Source organism: Rhinatrema bivittatum, chromosome 10 (genome assembly GCF_901001135.1).
Source record: "Rhinatrema bivittatum chromosome 10, aRhiBiv1.1, whole genome shotgun sequence".
Lineage (NCBI taxonomy): Eukaryota > Metazoa > Chordata > Amphibia > Gymnophiona > Rhinatrematidae > Rhinatrema > Rhinatrema bivittatum.
In genome coordinates, this window is record NC_042624.1 from 122,200,778 (window position 1) to 122,216,680 (window position 15,903).

Sequence of the window (15,903 nt, forward strand, 5' to 3'; positions counted from 1 at the left end):
CCTCTCCTCCTCTCTCACCCCAGAACCTCTCCCCTACTCCCCCAGACAAGACCGAGTGCTGAGTGCAGGCTGCAAGCAGATCCTCTCCTCCTCTCTCACCCCAGCACCTCCCCCCCCCACTCCCCCAGACAAGACCAAGTGCTGAGTGCAGGCTGCAAGCAGATCCTCTCCTCCTCTCTCACCCCAGCACCTCTCCCCCACTCCCCCAGACAAGACCGAGTGCTGAGTGCAGGCTGCAAGCAGATCCTCTCCTCCTCTCTCACCCCAGCACCTCTCCCTACTCCCCCAGACAAGACCAAGTGCTGAGTGCAGGCTGCAAGCAGATCCTCTCCTCCTCTCTCACCCCAGCACCTCTCCCTACTCCCCCAGACAAGACCGAGCAGATCCTCTCCTCCTCTCTCACCCCAGCACCTCTCCCCTACTCCCCCAGACAAGACCGAGTGCTGAGTGCAGGCTGCAAGCAGATCCTCTCCTCCTCCCTGACCCCAGCACCTCCCCCCTACTCCCCCAGACAAGACCGAGCAGATCCTCTCCTCCTCTCTCACCCCCAGCACCTCTCCCCTACTCCCCCAGACAAGACCGAGTGCTGAGTGCAGGCTGCAAGCAGATCCTCTCCTCCTCTCTCACCCCAGCACCTCTCCCTACTCCCCCAGACAAGACCGAGCAGATCCGCTCCTCCTCTCTCACCCCAGCACCTCTCCTCCACTCCCCCAGACAAGACCGAGTGCTGAGTGCAGGCTGCAAGCAGATCCTCTCCTCCTCTCTCACCCCAGCACCTCTCCCCCACTCCCCCAGACAAGACCGAGTGCTGAGTGCAGGCTGCAAGCAGATCCTCTCCTCCTCTCTCACCCCAGCACCTCCCCCCTACTCCCCCAGACAAGACCAAGTGCTGAGTGCAGGCTGCAAGCAGATCCTCTCCTCCTCTCTCACCCCAGCACCTCTCCCCCACTCCCCCAGACAAGACCGAGTGCTGAGTGCAGGCTGCAAGCAGATCCTCTCCTCCTCTCTCACCCCAGCACCTCCCCCCTACTCCCCCAGACAAGACCGAGCAGATCCTCTCCTCCTCTCTCACCCCAGCACCTCTCCCCTACTCCCCCAGACAAGACCGAGTGCTGAGTGCAGGCTGCAAGCAGATCCTCTCCTCCTCTCTCACCCCAGCACCTCTCCCCTACTCCCCCAGACAAGACCGAGTGCTGAGTGCAGGCTGCAAGCAGATCCTCTCCTCCTCTCTCACCCCAGCACCTCCCCCCTACTCCCCCAGACAAGACCGAGCGCTGAGTGCAGGCTGCAAGCAGATCCTCTCCTCCTCTCTCACCCCAGCACCTCTCCCCTACTCCCCCAGACAAGACCGAGTGCTGAGTGCAGGCTGCAAGCAGATCCTCTCCTCCTCTCTCACCCCAGCACCTCTCCCCTACTCCCCCAGACAAGACCGAGTGCTGAGTGCAGGCTGCAAGCAGATCCTCTCCTCCTCTCTCACCCCAGGACCTCCCCCCCACTCCCCCAGACAAGACAGAGAGCTCAGTGCAGGCTGCAAGCAGATCCTCTCCTCCTCTCTCACCCCAGAACCTCTCCCCTACTCCCCCAGACAAGACCGAGTGCTGAGTGCAGGCTGCAAGCAGATCCTCTCCTCCTCTCTCACCCCAGCACCTCCCCCCCCACTCCCCCAGACAAGACCAAGTGCTGAGTGCAGGCTGCAAGCAGATCCTCTCCTCCTCTGTCACCCCAGCACCTCTCCCCCACTCCCCCAGACAAGACCGAGTGCTGAGTGCAGGCTGCAAGCAGATCCTCTCCTCCTCTCTCACCCCAGCACCTCTCCCTACTCCCCCAGACAAGACCAAGTGCTGAGTGCAGGCTGCAAGCAGATCCTCTCCTCCTCTCTCACCCCAGCACCTCTCCCTACTCCCCCAGACAAGACCGAGCAGATCCTCTCCTCCTCTCTCACCCCAGCACCTCTCCCCTACTCCCCCAGACAAGACCGAGTGCTGAGTGCAGGCTGCAAGCAGATCCTCTCCTCCTCCCTGACCCCAGCACCTCCCCCCTACTCCCCCAGACAAGACCGAGCAGATCCTCTCCTCCTCTCTCACCACAGCACCTCTCCCCTACTCCCCCAGACAAGACCGAGTGCTGAGTGCAGGCTGCAAGCAGATCCTCTCCTCCTCTCTCACCCCAGCACCTCTCCCTACTCCCCCAGACAAGACCGAGCAGATCCTCTCCTCCTCTCTCACCCCAGCACCTCTCCTCCACTCCCCCAGACAAGACCGAGTGCTGAGTGCAGGCTGCAAGCAGATCCTCTCCTCCTCTCTCACCCCAGCACCTCCCCCCTACTCCCCCAGACAAGACCGAGCAGATCCTCTCCTCCTCTCTCACCCCAGCACCTCTCCCCTACTCCCCCAGACAAGACCTAGTGCTGAGTGCAGGCTGCAAGCAGATCCTCTCCTCCTCTCTCACCCCAGCACCTCTCCCCCACTCCCCCAGACAAGACCGAGTGCTGAGTGCAGGCTGCAAGCAGATCCTCTCCTCCTCTCTCACCCCAGCACCTCCCCCCTACTCCCCCAGACAAGACCAAGTGCTGAGTGCAGGCTGCAAGCAGATCCTCTCCTCCTCTCTCACCCCAGCACCTCTCCCCCACTCCCCCAGACAAGACCGAGTGCTGAGTGCAGGCTGCAAGCAGATCCTCTCCTCCTCTCTCACCCCAGCACCTCCCCCCTACTCCCCCAGACAAGACCGAGCAGATCCTCTCCTCCTCTCTCACCCCAGCACCTCTCCCCTACTCCCCCAGACAAGACCGAGGGCTGAGTGCAGGCTGCAAGCAGATCCTCTCCTCCTCTCTCACCCCAGCACCTCTCCCCTACTCCCCCAGACAAGACCGAGTGCTGAGTGCAGGCTGCAAGCAGATCCTCTCCTCCTCTCTCACCCCAGCACCTCCCCCCTACTCCCCCAGACAAGACCGAGCGCTGAGTGCAGGCTGCAAGCAGATCCTCTCCTCCTCTCTCACCCCAGCACCTCTCCCCTACTCCCCCAGACAAGACCGAGTGCTGAGTGCAGGCTGCAAGCAGATCCTCTCCTCCTCTCTCACCCCAGCACCTCTCCCCTACTCCCCCAGACAAGACCGAGTGCTGAGTGCAGGCTGCAAGCAGATCCTCTCCTCCTCTCTCACCCCAGCACCTCTCCCCTACTCCCCCAGACAAGACTGAGTGCTGAGTGCAGGCTACAAGCAGATCCTCTCCTCCTCTCTCACCCCAGCACCTCTCCCCTACTCCCCCAGACAAGACCGAGTGCTGAGTGCAGGCTACAAGCAGATCCTTTCCTCCTCTCTCACCCCAGCACCTCTCCCTACTCCCCCAGACAAGACCAAGTGCTGAGTGCAGGCTGCAAGCAGATCCTCTCCTCCTCTCTCACCCCAGCACCTCTCCCTACTCCCCCAGACAAGACCAAGTGCTGAGTGCAGGCTGCAAGCAGATCCTCTCCTCCTCCCTGACCCCAGCACCTCTCCCTACTCCCCCAGACAAGACCGAGTGCTGAGTGCAGGCTACAAGCAGATCCTCTCCTCCTCTCTCACCCCAGCACCTCTCCCCCCACTCCCCCAGACAACACCGAGTGCTGAGTGCAGGCTGCAAGCAGATCCTCTCCTCCTCTCTCACCCCAGCACCTCCCCCCTACTCCCCCAGACAAGACCGAGCAGATCCTCTCCTCCTCTCTCACCCCAGCACCTCTCCCCCACTCCCCCAGACAAGACCGAGTGCTGAGTGCAGGCTGCAAGCAGATCCTCTCCTCCTCTCTCACCCCAGCACCTCCCCCCTACTCCCCCAGACAAGACCGAGCAGATCCTCTCCTCCTCTCTCACCCCAGCACCTCTCCCCTACTCCCCCAGACAAGACCGAGTGCTGAGTGCAGGCTGCAAGCAGATCCTCTCCTCCTCTCTCACCCCAGCACCTCTCCCCTACTCCCCCAGACAAGACAGAGTGCTCTACCTTCTGCTCCACCCTCAGACTTGGCTCAGCCCTATGGGTAAAGAGAGCCACTGCAGCTGCAGCCTGGATCCCCCCCCCCCCCGCCCCACTCGCAGTTATTCCAGGAATAAAGTTACTTGTTTGTTGCTCCCTGCGTTACTTTTCCCTGGCCTGCTCTGATCCCAGTTACAAACTTACAGGCCGATACCATAAAGTGCGCTCAGCCAAGTGAACTGTTTAACACGCGGTTGGATGCGCGTTTTCGATGTACGCCTACTACCCCTTATACTGCAAGGGGTTTGGAGCATTGAAAACATGCGTGCGACACCCCCAGCACCTAATAGCGCTCATCACATGCAAATGCATGCTAATGAGGCTGTTATCAACCCGGGGTACCGAAAAAAATGTGCGGCAAATCCGCACATTTTATGCTCAGAAAAGTGTACAGAGAAGCAGAAAATTCTGCGATTTTTACCGGCGTCCGTTTCCCTAACCGATGGCTGTGAGCGGGTCCGGAAAACCGATGCTGAGCCCGCTGACAGAACCAGCTCTCCTGGGCCAAGGAGGCGTGAGGAGCACAGAATAGTCCCCGGCGCCTCCTGTTAGTGCGACCCCGCCTCATTTAAATATAGGATCGCGCGCCCAGGAGAGATGGCACTCAGCACCGCGCGGTGCCCGTTCTCCCGCACTCGTACTGCGTGGACCGCGTCCCCTGGGCGTCCCGTGCTGGCGAGCACCAGGGACGCACAACTTCAGCGCGGCATTGAATCGCGCGCGCCCAGGAGAGGTGGCACTCAGCACCGAGCGGTGCCCGTTCTCCCGCACTCGTACTGCGTGGACCGCGTCCCCTGGGCGTCCCGTGCTGGCGAGCGCCAGGGACGCACAACTTCAGCGCGACATTGAATCGCGCGGCGCCCAGGAGAGGTGGCACTCAGCACCGAGCGGTGCCCGTTCTCCCGCACTCGTACTGCGTGGGACCGCGTCCCCTGGGCGTTCCCGTGCTGGCGAGCGCCAGGGACACACAACTTCAGCGCGGCATTGAATCGCGCGCGCCCAGGAGAGATGGCACTCAGCACCGAGCGGTGCCCGTTCTCCCGCACTCGTACTGCGTGGACCGCGTCCCCTGGGAGTCCCGTGCTGGCGAGCGCCAGGGACACACAACTTCAGCGCGGCATTGAATCGCGCGCGCCCAGGAGAGGAGGCACTCAGCACCGCGCGGGGCCCGTTCTCCCGCACTCGTACTGCGTGGACCGCGTCCCCTGGGCGTCCCGTGCTGGCGAGCGCCAGGGACGCACAACTTCAGCGCGGCATTGAATCGCGTGCGCCCAGGAGAGGAGGCACTCAGCACCGCGCTGTGCCCGTTCTCCCGCACTCGTACGGTGTGGACCGCGTCCCCTGGGCGACCCGTGCTGGCGAGCGCCAGGGACGCACAACTTCAGCGCGGCATTGAATCGCGCGCGCCCAGGAGAGGAGGCACTCAGCACCGCGCGGTGCCCGTTCTCCCGCACTCATACGGCATGGACCGCGTCCCCTGGGCGACCCGTGCTGGCGAGCGCCAGGGACGCACAACTTCAGCGCGGCATTGAATCGCGCGCGCCCAGGAGAGGTGGCACTCAGCACCGCGCGGGGCCCGTTCTCCCGCACTCGTACTGCGTGGACCGCGTCCCCTGGGCGTCCCGTGCTGGCGAGCGCCAGGGACACACAACTTCAGCGCGGCATTGAATCGCGCGCGCCCAGGAGAGGAGGCACTCAGCACCGAGCGGTGCCCGATCTCCTGCACTCGTACGGCATGGACCGCGTCCCCTGGGCGTCCCGTGCTGGCGAGCGCCAGGGACGCACAACTTCAGCGCGGCAGCGGCTCGTTAGGGCATTGAATCGCGCGCGCCCAGGAGAGGTGAATGCGTGCGCGTTTCCACGCACGATTTTACGCACACGATATTGCCTCGGCCCCTCAGAGATGAGACTGCTGGCTCCCGCGGGGGGGGGGGCGGGACAGTCGGGCCCAGCTCAAAGCTTTTTTTGTTTATTTTTATTGAACATTTTCAGAAAGAATGGCTCTTATTCAAAATGCAGCAATGGTAAAATAAAATTCCTAACCTCATGTTCCCCCTCCGTCTTCCTTTATCTTCCAGTAATTCTCCTTTCTTTGCAATCTCCATCTCATTCCCCTCTCTTGTTTATCTTAAATGCACCAAACGTACAGTAAAGTCATCAGCTGGAGCTCCTATAATAACTCGATTCTTCATGGCTTTCATCTTCTCCGCAGTCCCACATTTTCTTACGTCCCATGAGTTCTAAGTTGTAAGTTATAAACTGAATGTAAGACCCGTAAGGGTTCTAGCACCAGTCCTAGTCTAGCACTGGAGAGATCTTGGCTGTTAGATATCGAAAAGTTAATAGTTTAGCCATTCTTGGTTTCCAGCTTTCCTGCCCAATCCAATTAGCCCAAATCTTTTGTTTTGCCAGCAGATTTGCTCTCTCCGTAAGTGACTTCAGCTTCTGCTTTGTTTCGGGTTGGAGCGGGATGGACAGTTTTGTCTGGTTCTAGGCCTTTATTGAGAAGCAGGTCCGGGAGGTGCAGGAGCCGCCAGCAGATTTGCTCTCTCCATAAGTGACTTCAGCTTCTGCTTTGTTTCGGGTTGGAGCGGGATGGGCAGTTCTGTCTGGTTCTACGCCTTTATTGAGAAGCAGTCCTGGGAGGTGCAGGAGCTGCCAGCAGATTTGCTCTCTCCGTAAGTGACTTCAGCTTCTGCTTTGTTTCGGGTTGGAGCGGGATGGGCAGTTCTGTCTGGTTCTAGGCCTTTATTGAGAAGCAGGTCCGGGAGGTGCAGGAGCCGCCAGCAGATTTGCTCTCTCCGTAAGTGACTTCAGCTTCTGCTTTGTTTCGGGTTGGAGCGGGATGGGCAGTTTTGTCTGGTTCTAGGCCTTTATTGAGAAGCAGGTCCGGGAGGTGCAGGAGCCGCCAGCAGATTTGCTTTCTCTGTAAGTGACTTCAGCTTCTGCTTTGGTTCGGGTTGGAGCGGGATGGGCAGTTCTGTCTGGTTCTAGGCCTTTATTGAGAAGCAGTCCTGGGAGGTGCAGGAGCCGCCAGCAGATTTGCTTTCTCCGTAAGTGACTTCAGCTTCTGCTTTGTTTCGGGTTGGAGCGGGATGGGCAGTTCTGTCTGGTTCTAGGCCTTTATTGAGAAGCAGGTCCGGGAGGTGCAGGAGCCGCCAGCAGATTTGCTCTCTCCGTAAGTGACTTCAGCTTCTGCTTTGTTTCGGGTTGGAGCGGGATGGACAGTTTTGTCTGGTTCTAGGCCTTTATTGAGAAGCAGGTCCGGGAGGTGCAGGAGCCGTCAGCAGATTTGCTCTCTCCGTAAGTGACTTCAGCTTCTGCCTTGTTTCGGGTTGGAGCGGGATGGGCAGTTTTGTCTGGTTCTAGGCCTTTATTGAGAAGCAGGTCCGGGAAGTGCAGGAGCCGCCAGCAGATTTGCTCTCTCCATAAGTGACTTCAGCTTCTGCCTTGTTTTGGGTTGGAGCGGGATGGGCAGTTTTGTCTGGTTCTAGGCCTTTATTGAGAAGCAGGTCCGGGAAGTGCAGGAGCCGCCAGCAGATTTGCTCTCTCCGTAAGTGACTTCAGCTTCTGCTTTGGTTCGGGTTGGAGCGGGATGGACAGTTTTGTCTGGTTCTAGGCCTTTATTGAGAAGCAGGTCCGGGAGGTGCAGGAGCCGCCAGCAGATTTGCTCTCTCCGTAAGTGACTTCAGCTTCTGCCTTGTTTCGGGTTGGAGCGGGATGGGCAGTTCTGTCTGGTTCTAGGCCTTTATTGAGAAGCAGTCCTGGGAGGTGCAGGAGCCGCCAGCAGATTTGCTTTCTCCGTAAGTGACTTCAGCTTCTGCTTTGGTTCGGGTTGGAGCGGGATGGGCAGTTCTGTCTGGTTCTAGGCCTTTATTGAGAAGCAGTCCCGGGAGGTGCAGGAGCCGCCAGCAGATTTGCTCTCTCCGTAAGTGACTTCAGCTTCTGCTTTGTTTTGGGTTGGAGCGGGATGGGCAGTTTTGTCTGGTTCTAGGCCTTTATTGAGAAGCAGGTCCGGGAGGTGCAGGAGCCGCCAGCAGATTTGCTCTCTCCGTAAGTGACTTCAGCTTCTGCTTTGTTTCGGGTTGGAGCGGGATGGGCAGTTTTGTCTGGTTCTAGGCCTTTATTGAGAAGCAGGTCCGGGAGGTGCAGGAGCCGCCAGCAGATTTGCTCTCTCCGTAAGTGACTTCAGCTTCTGCTTTGTTTCGGGTTGGAGCGGGATGGGCAGTTTTGTCTGGTTCTAGGCCTTTATTGAGAAGCAGTCCCGGGAGGTGCAGGAGCCGCCAGCAGATTTGCTCTCTCCGTAAGTGACTTCAGCTTCTGCTTTGTTTCGGGTTGGAGCGGGATGGACAGTTTTGTCTGGTTCTAGGCCTTTATTGAGAAGCAGGGCCCGGGAGGTGCAGGAGCCGCCAGCAGATTTGCTCTCTCCGTAAGTGACTTCAGCTTCTGCTTTGGTTCGGGTTGGAGTGGGATGGGCAGTTCTGTCTGGTTCTAGGCCTTTATTGAGAAGCAGGGCCTGGGAGGTGCAGGAGCCGCTGACGTCAGGTGAGGAGGCCCTCGGGGATCTGCTGCCGGTTTCCAAGGATCTGCTCCCTCCGCCTGAGAGAAGCCTTTTCTTGGTAACCGGTAGCCAGGGACCGCCTGCCTCTCCTGACTAGCAGGACTTGGCTACTTATTTTAAAAGGGCCTTTTAGGGGGATGCAGGACTTGCGCTGGAAAGGTTTTCCATGCTCACGCGGATGGCCAGTGACGGCTGTAAGGCGAGGGACGGGAGTTAGGTAGCCACCACTGCAGAGAGGCATTTCAGGGCCTGGGTTCTGCTCTCCTCTGTCACAGACTTGTGCCCTCCTTTTGGCTACCAGGTGCCGCCTGCTCTCCTGTGCCTCCTTTGCCTGCATTCTCCCATTTTCTGTTTCCAGCGTCAACATCTCCCTGATAAGAGAGGTTGTGACACCACAGCAAACAGAGCTGGGAGTTACCAGGTTACGGCAGAACATCAGTCAGCGTAGGTAGCCCAATCCTGCCCGGGGCAACCAGGCGATCAAACTCTGCCCATGGCAACCAGACCCCGGCCATGAGTGTGGCATTTAAACTCTGCCCATGGCAACCAACCCTGGCCATGAGTGTGGCATTTAAACTCTGCCCATGGCAACCAGACCCTGGCCATGAGTGTGGCATTTAAACTCTGCCTATGGCAACCAGACCCCGGCCATGAGTGTGGCATTTAAACTCTACCCATGGCAACCAGACCCTGGCCATGAGTGTGGCATTTAAACTCTGCCCATGGCAACCAAACCCTGGCCATGAGTGTGGCATTTAAACTCTGCCCATGGCAACCAAACCCTGGCCATGAGTGTGGCATTTAAACTCTGCCCATGGCAACCAAACCCTGGCCATGAGTGTGGCATTTAAACTCTACCCATGGCAACCAAACCCTGGCCATGAGTGTGGCATTTAAACTCTGCCCATGGCAACCAAACCCCGGCCATGAGTGTGGCATTTAAACTCTACCCATGGCAACCAAACCCCGGCCATGAGTGTGGCATTTAAACTCTGCCCATGGCAACCAAACCCCGGCCATGAGTGTGGCATTTAAACTCTGCCCATGGCAACCAGACCCCGGCCATGAGTGTGGCATTTAAACTCTGCCCATGGCAACCAAACCCCGGCCATGAGTGTGGCATTTAAACTCTGCCCATGGCAACCAAACCCTGGCCATGAGTGTGGCATTTAAACTCTGCCCATGGCAACCAAACCCTGGCCATGAGTGTGGCATTTAAACTCTACCCATGGCAACCAAACCCTGGCCATGAATGTGACAAGCAAACCTTAGCTGCAGCTGTCAGGCTCTGGCTATGCTGAGCCCCCCGAAGCCCTCGTCAGGCTGAGCTAACCCAACCTTGGCTGTGCTGGCGTGCGCAAGTGGAAGGTGCTGGGGATTTGCTTTCAAGGCAGGGGGTGCGTGGATTTCTGGAAGGGAGGGTGTAGACCGAGCCCACCCCGTGCTGCTGCAGTGGATGGGCTGCCTCCGGGCTCATACTGCTGTAGCGTGGCCTTTTCTCCTCATCCTTCAAGTTTTGGGCTGCAAGCCAATCCAGAAGCCCTTGGGTCACCAGCTGGTTCCAGGTCATAAGGACCATGGAGGACGGTCCAGAAAACCAGATGGTCCCCTTCTGCTACCACTTATTACTTCTCTAGCACTTCCCCGACCTATGGAGCCCTGCACCAGCACACAGAAGAGACTGCCCCTGCTCCTTAGAGCTTACAGGAGAAGGGAGGGTCAGGGCTCTGAGAGGGTCCTGTTCCCCTGTCATAAAGGAGAGACGGAGCCAGGCTGGGAGTGGTAGCTGGGACTGAGAGTCGGCTACAGAGGGAGGAGGCTCTGGGGACCCAGTGAGAGGTTGTTAGCTGGATTACATTCCTAATCTAACCTCGAAGACCACACCTGAGCTTTGCTACGCATTCCCCCTTCCTGTTCTGTGTTCATGGGGAGAGAGCTTAGTGCATTTGGCCTGCATGAGATCAGAAACGAGGCAGGCAGCAGTCAGGCAGTGAAGGCTACACCTAGGCCAGAGGTTGCATGCGTGCACCCGGAGCGAAGAGCTCCTGGTTCCCAGAGAAGGAGGCTAGGGTGGCAGACCCGGAGGAGCTGACGCAGACAGAGAGGTGTGCGCAGGTGCCGGCCACTGCTAGATTACCCAGTATTCATGAGCCTAGAGCCCTCACCCCAGGTCTGGGGTAACAGAGAAGCTACAGGGTCGGGGACCTCTGGAGAGCCTTCATCTTGCTTTGCAGGAAGAAGGTCACTTGGATGGAGAGCATCACCTTGGAGAGGGAGGAAGTGGTCCTGCTCTCCAGGCCATGCAGCCCCCTCTCACACCCAGGATGGGTGTCCAGGTCTCTGTTACTGCTGATTCAGGCATTAGGCAGGACGATCACTGAGTGCGTGGGGGCCATGCCGACCACTTTCCTGCCTGGTGCAAAGTTATTTTTAAGAAGATAAGCAGCACCGTAGTGACTCAGACCAAGCTCCATGGAACCCAGCATCCCGCCCCTGGCAGGGATCGATGCAGGGAGAACCCAACAGACCCTAAGCGGGGGTCGTCCCGCCTCTGCCCAGCACTCCCCGCAGTTGCTGACGGAGCTGCCCAAATCCCTTCTGGAAGCAGCTGGAGGGCTGGCCTGCAGCGCCACTGCCGCGCCCGGGTGCGAATGACGCAGGAAGGAGCAGGGGGACGTTCTGGAGGAAGGAGGATGAAGTTCCAGAGCCGGGAGCCCAGCAGCAGGCTGAGGTCTGGACTCTCAGTGCATCGATGAGTGCAGGGAGCGGGGACCCTTTTCTGGAAGGATGGGTCCCCGGCTGCTGCCACTAACACTTAAAGGGGGTAAGCGGGGGTTTCCTCCTGCTCCTTTGGGCTTTTCACCGGAAGTCACAACCAGGGCGGGGGTCTGCCACCTTCGATTCCACCCCCCCCCCCAATATCCTCTGTAAACTTTCTTCCAGCAACGCTCCTCAGCCGGGTCCAGAAAGAGGGGCCTCGGACCCTGCCTTCAGCCTTTCATATCATCTCGTTTGCTTTCCCACCTCTCCGCCTCGTCAGAGTGGATCACATTCAGGCACCGCGGGTATTTCCCTGTCCCCAGAGGGCTCACAATCCTGAGGCAGAGGAGGGTGAAGTCACAAGGAGCAGCGGTGGGATTTAAGCCCTGAGCTTCCCTGGTTCACAGCTGCTGCTGGAACCACAAGGCTATTCCTCTGCCTCCGCTGGGTGATGGCTTGCCATTCCCTTCCCTCCGCAGCATCACCAGCCCGACGCCTACAAGATCTGGAGCTGATTTACCTAAAGATCTTAAGGTCACCAAAAAAGTGGATTAAGGCAACAGCAAAAGCCAGAAAGCTGCTCGGCTGCATAGGGAGAGGAAGGGTCAGCAGAGAAAGGGAGGAGATATTGCCCCTGTGCAGGTCCCTGGTGAGACCTCACTGGGAATACTGAGTCCAGTTCTGGAGACCCCACCTTCGATAGGATATAAACAGGATGGAGTCGCTCCAGAGGGAGGCTGCTAACATGGGTAGTGGTCTTTGTTCTAAAGCATAGGGGGAGAGACTTAAAGATCTAAACATGGATACCCTGGAGGAAAGGTAAGAGATAGGGGAGATAGGATAGAGACATTCAGATATCTCCAAGGTCCATGGAAAGGAGGCTCTAGAACGAGGGGTCATTGGATGAGGGTGAAAGGGGGCAGACTCAGGAGTAATCTTAGGATATATTTCTTTACAGAGAGGGTGGTGGATGCATGGAACAGTCTCTGAGTGGAAGTGCTGGAGACAAATAGTGTTTCTGAATAGAAGAAAGCCTGGGATAAATACAGGGGATCTAAGAACATAAGAACATGCCATACTGGGTCAGACCAAGGGTCCATCAAGCCCAGCATCCTGTTTCCAACAGTGGCCAATCCAGGCCATAAGAACCTGGCAAGTACCCAAACACTAAGAAGATCCCATGCTCCTGATGCATCTCTAAGGAGGTGATGGGAATTATAAAGCTAAATTAACAGGATGGATAGGCAGAGTGGATGGGCCCTACAGTCTTTTTCTGATGTCAGGTTTCTGTTTCCATGGGATACAGTCAAAGCTGAGGGACTCTGGCAGCACTTAAAAACCCACTTTACATGAAGAACAGGAACGAGGTCTCCCGTAAGGAGATTTGGATTGTATGATTATGAATTATCCATCGTGGGTGCTGAAAGCTCGCATGAGGGAACAGGGTTAACCATCTTCCTGGCAGGAGGCAGGCATATTGCGGGAGGAAATTGAAACAGAGATATTAAATACGGCTGCAAGGATTGTGGGTAGGAGCCAGATCCAGCGAGAACGAAAAACCTATATTCACCAGCTGCCGGTGGAAAGCAGGATAACATGGACAAGTGCGTGAATAACTCCAGCGCCCAACCTCTCCGCTCCTGCGCACCCCCAGAAGATCTCCGCTCCTCCACTCCTCCTCGCAGCCTGCACCCAGTCCTGCCCTGCAGAGCCCCCGTTCCCTGCCTAACCTCTTCTTCTACCGAGGAAGGACTCCCAGTGCTTTGAACCGTAAATCTGAGCTCCACTGCAAACTATCTCAGTCGCATTTGGTCTGTTTTTAAACGGACTGCAATCCGTCTTGAGGCCATTCCTGGTGAAAGATGGAAGATCAGATATCCCGCAGCAAGGCAGACCAGCATAAAAGGAAACAGAAAAAGCCTGTGCTGAGCGTCCTCTGACTGGAGCTGCTGGCGTTGCAGCCTTTCCTTCTCTCTCTTAAGAGTTTGTTCTTCAGTAACTCGTTTACAGTGCCCCTTAATTAAAGATTATCTTCAGGGTTCTGATGGAAAAGCTTGGTGTAGAAGATGCCCTAATCCAGAATGCCCCAAAAACAGGAGCGGTGCAAAAGTATTTGGCACACTAGGTGCACCCCTCCACTAACTTACGCATCGGTAGCAGCCGCAGTAACAAAATTATAGCTACAAAATGCAAGGTTCCACGTTAGGAAAAGGTTCTAGGCGTCTTCGTTGGAAATACCTTGCAATCTTCTGCTCAGAATGCGGCAGCAGCCAAGAAATCAAATAGAGATATAGGGATTATTAGGAAAGGAAAGGAGAATAAAACAGAGAATATCATAATGCCTCTGTATCACTCCATGGTGCGACCTCATCCTGAGTACTGTGTGCAGTTCTGGTCACCGCATCTCAAGAAAGATATAGCAGAATTAGAAAAGGTTCAGAGAAGGGAGACCAAAATGATAAAGGAAAGGCTAAAGAGGTTAGGACTCAGCTTGGAGAAGAGATGAGGGGGGATATGATAGAGGTTTATAAAATGAGTGGAATAGAACAAGTAAATGTTAATCAGTTGTTTACTCTTTTGAAAAGTACAAAGACCAGGAGAGACAATGAAGTTACTGGGTAATACATTTAAAACTAATAAGAGAAAATATTTTTTTACTCGATGCATAATTAAGCTCTGGAATTCATTGCCAGAGGATGTGGTGAAAGCTGTTAGTGTGGCTGCATTTAAAAATGATTTGGACAAGTTCCTGGAGGAAAAGTCCATTAACCATTATTAAGGTAGAGTTGCAGAAATCCACAGCTTAATCTTGGGATAAGCAGCTTGGAATCTCTCTACCCCTTGGGATCCTGCCGGGTACTTCTGACCTGGCTTGGCCACTGTTGGACACAGGATACTGGGCTTGATGGACCTTTGGTCTGACCCAGTATGGCATATTCTTATGTACAGAGCTCCCTCCTTACTGGCAGCAGTAGCTCCAGCACAGCGACACTAGCACAGTGACACTAGCACAGCACCCCTCTTTGCCTAGCACTGGCAGGGTTTTGCCACCCCCCCCCCCCCCCCCCCCCCAAATAAATAAATGTGCTGCTCTAGACGAGCACCTAGTTCGCCTAATGGAGCACTGGTCCCAATCTGGACCACAGGGCAGTTGTTGATGATGGAAGCTCAGTAGGAAATGTAGTGCCAGTGGCGTTCCAGTATCTCAGTCCCTACATCTTACAAGTTTCTTTACCAAACCTCCTTTCAGGAGGCTGTGTGGCAGGGCCCTTACAGCTTTTGAGCAGCTCGCTACAGACTACATTTTAAGCAGAGGACCCATCTAAAAAATATACCAAATCTTAGGAAAGATGATGGGGGATCCCTTAAAAAGGACCACATCCCTTTGGGGAAAGCTACTGGCCCTGATGGTGAAAATATTCTCAGAGGCGTACAAAAGTGAATTCCATATGTGGATACGAATCATTGGACATCGGACAGGCTATGGAGGATGGGTCTCCTTGACCATGACAAATGCGGCTCTGAGTGTAGGGGGGGCAGGTTCTTTTTTTCACATTTGATGGACATGTTCCAAAATTCAAGACCACTGGTCAGAAATACCCTCATGGATCACTTTCCAAGTATGCGACTATCACTAGACTCCCATTTTCCTTTCCGGTTACCAAATGGGTGTAAGCTTGCAGCTTGTTAATGATTTTTGGTAGCTGGCAGGTGTAATGTGATCTGCCCCCGGAGACTGCCTTCCTCTCTCGAGACTGCTTTGGCAGGTTTACGTGATCGAGACTATTGCTTCTGATGCCAGAGATTATTACCATAATGTTCCTAGCACAGGGGAACCCTTTCTCTCTTTATTTGCTAATACAGTTGAGCCCCGCCCCTGTTCAAGGCGTTTTGCACGGGGGAACCCTGGGGTGTCCTTGCTCTGAAGGTTTATGAGGAGCTGGCGTTGAGCATAGTGCTGAGCTGGGGATTGCATTGTGTTCATTGCAATAGTTTAACCTGAATGTTTTTAACTGTTCTGAGTGGTGTGGGAGTGGCCTAGGAGGATACAAATCCTGGGTCGATCTGGAGGGGAGTGAGGAAGAGAGGAACCTTGACTAGGATATTGGGGTCCCTCCCAGTAGGGTCTCTTCCCCCGCAAGGAGAGAGGCTCGTGGCCAGGAGAGAGAGGTTCCCTCCTCCCGAGGAAAAAGTCAGAGGATGGAGATGAGGGAAGAGGCCCGAGGCTGTAGATGTTGGAGAAGAGGTGATGCCTCCCCCTGAGGAAATGGCCAAGAGCTAAGAGAACAGGGCTGTTCCAAAAAGAGAAGTACCCCGAGGAGACCTGAGCATGGAGGAGGATGAGGAAGGAGAGGTGAGACTCTTAAAGGAGCTGCGAGTAGATGGAGGGAAAGGGAGTGAATTGCCCCAGATTTGTTTGAAAGGAAGAGGAATCTGGGAGAGTGCGATTGGGTGAGGAGGGGAGCCTGGTACGTTGAGGAAATCCCTGGTACCTGAGATAAGGAACGTGAGCTCTACACTCCATGTAATGGTGTTTTAGAGAGTGGTGTGGATAGGGGAAAGGGGGTAATCCCACGG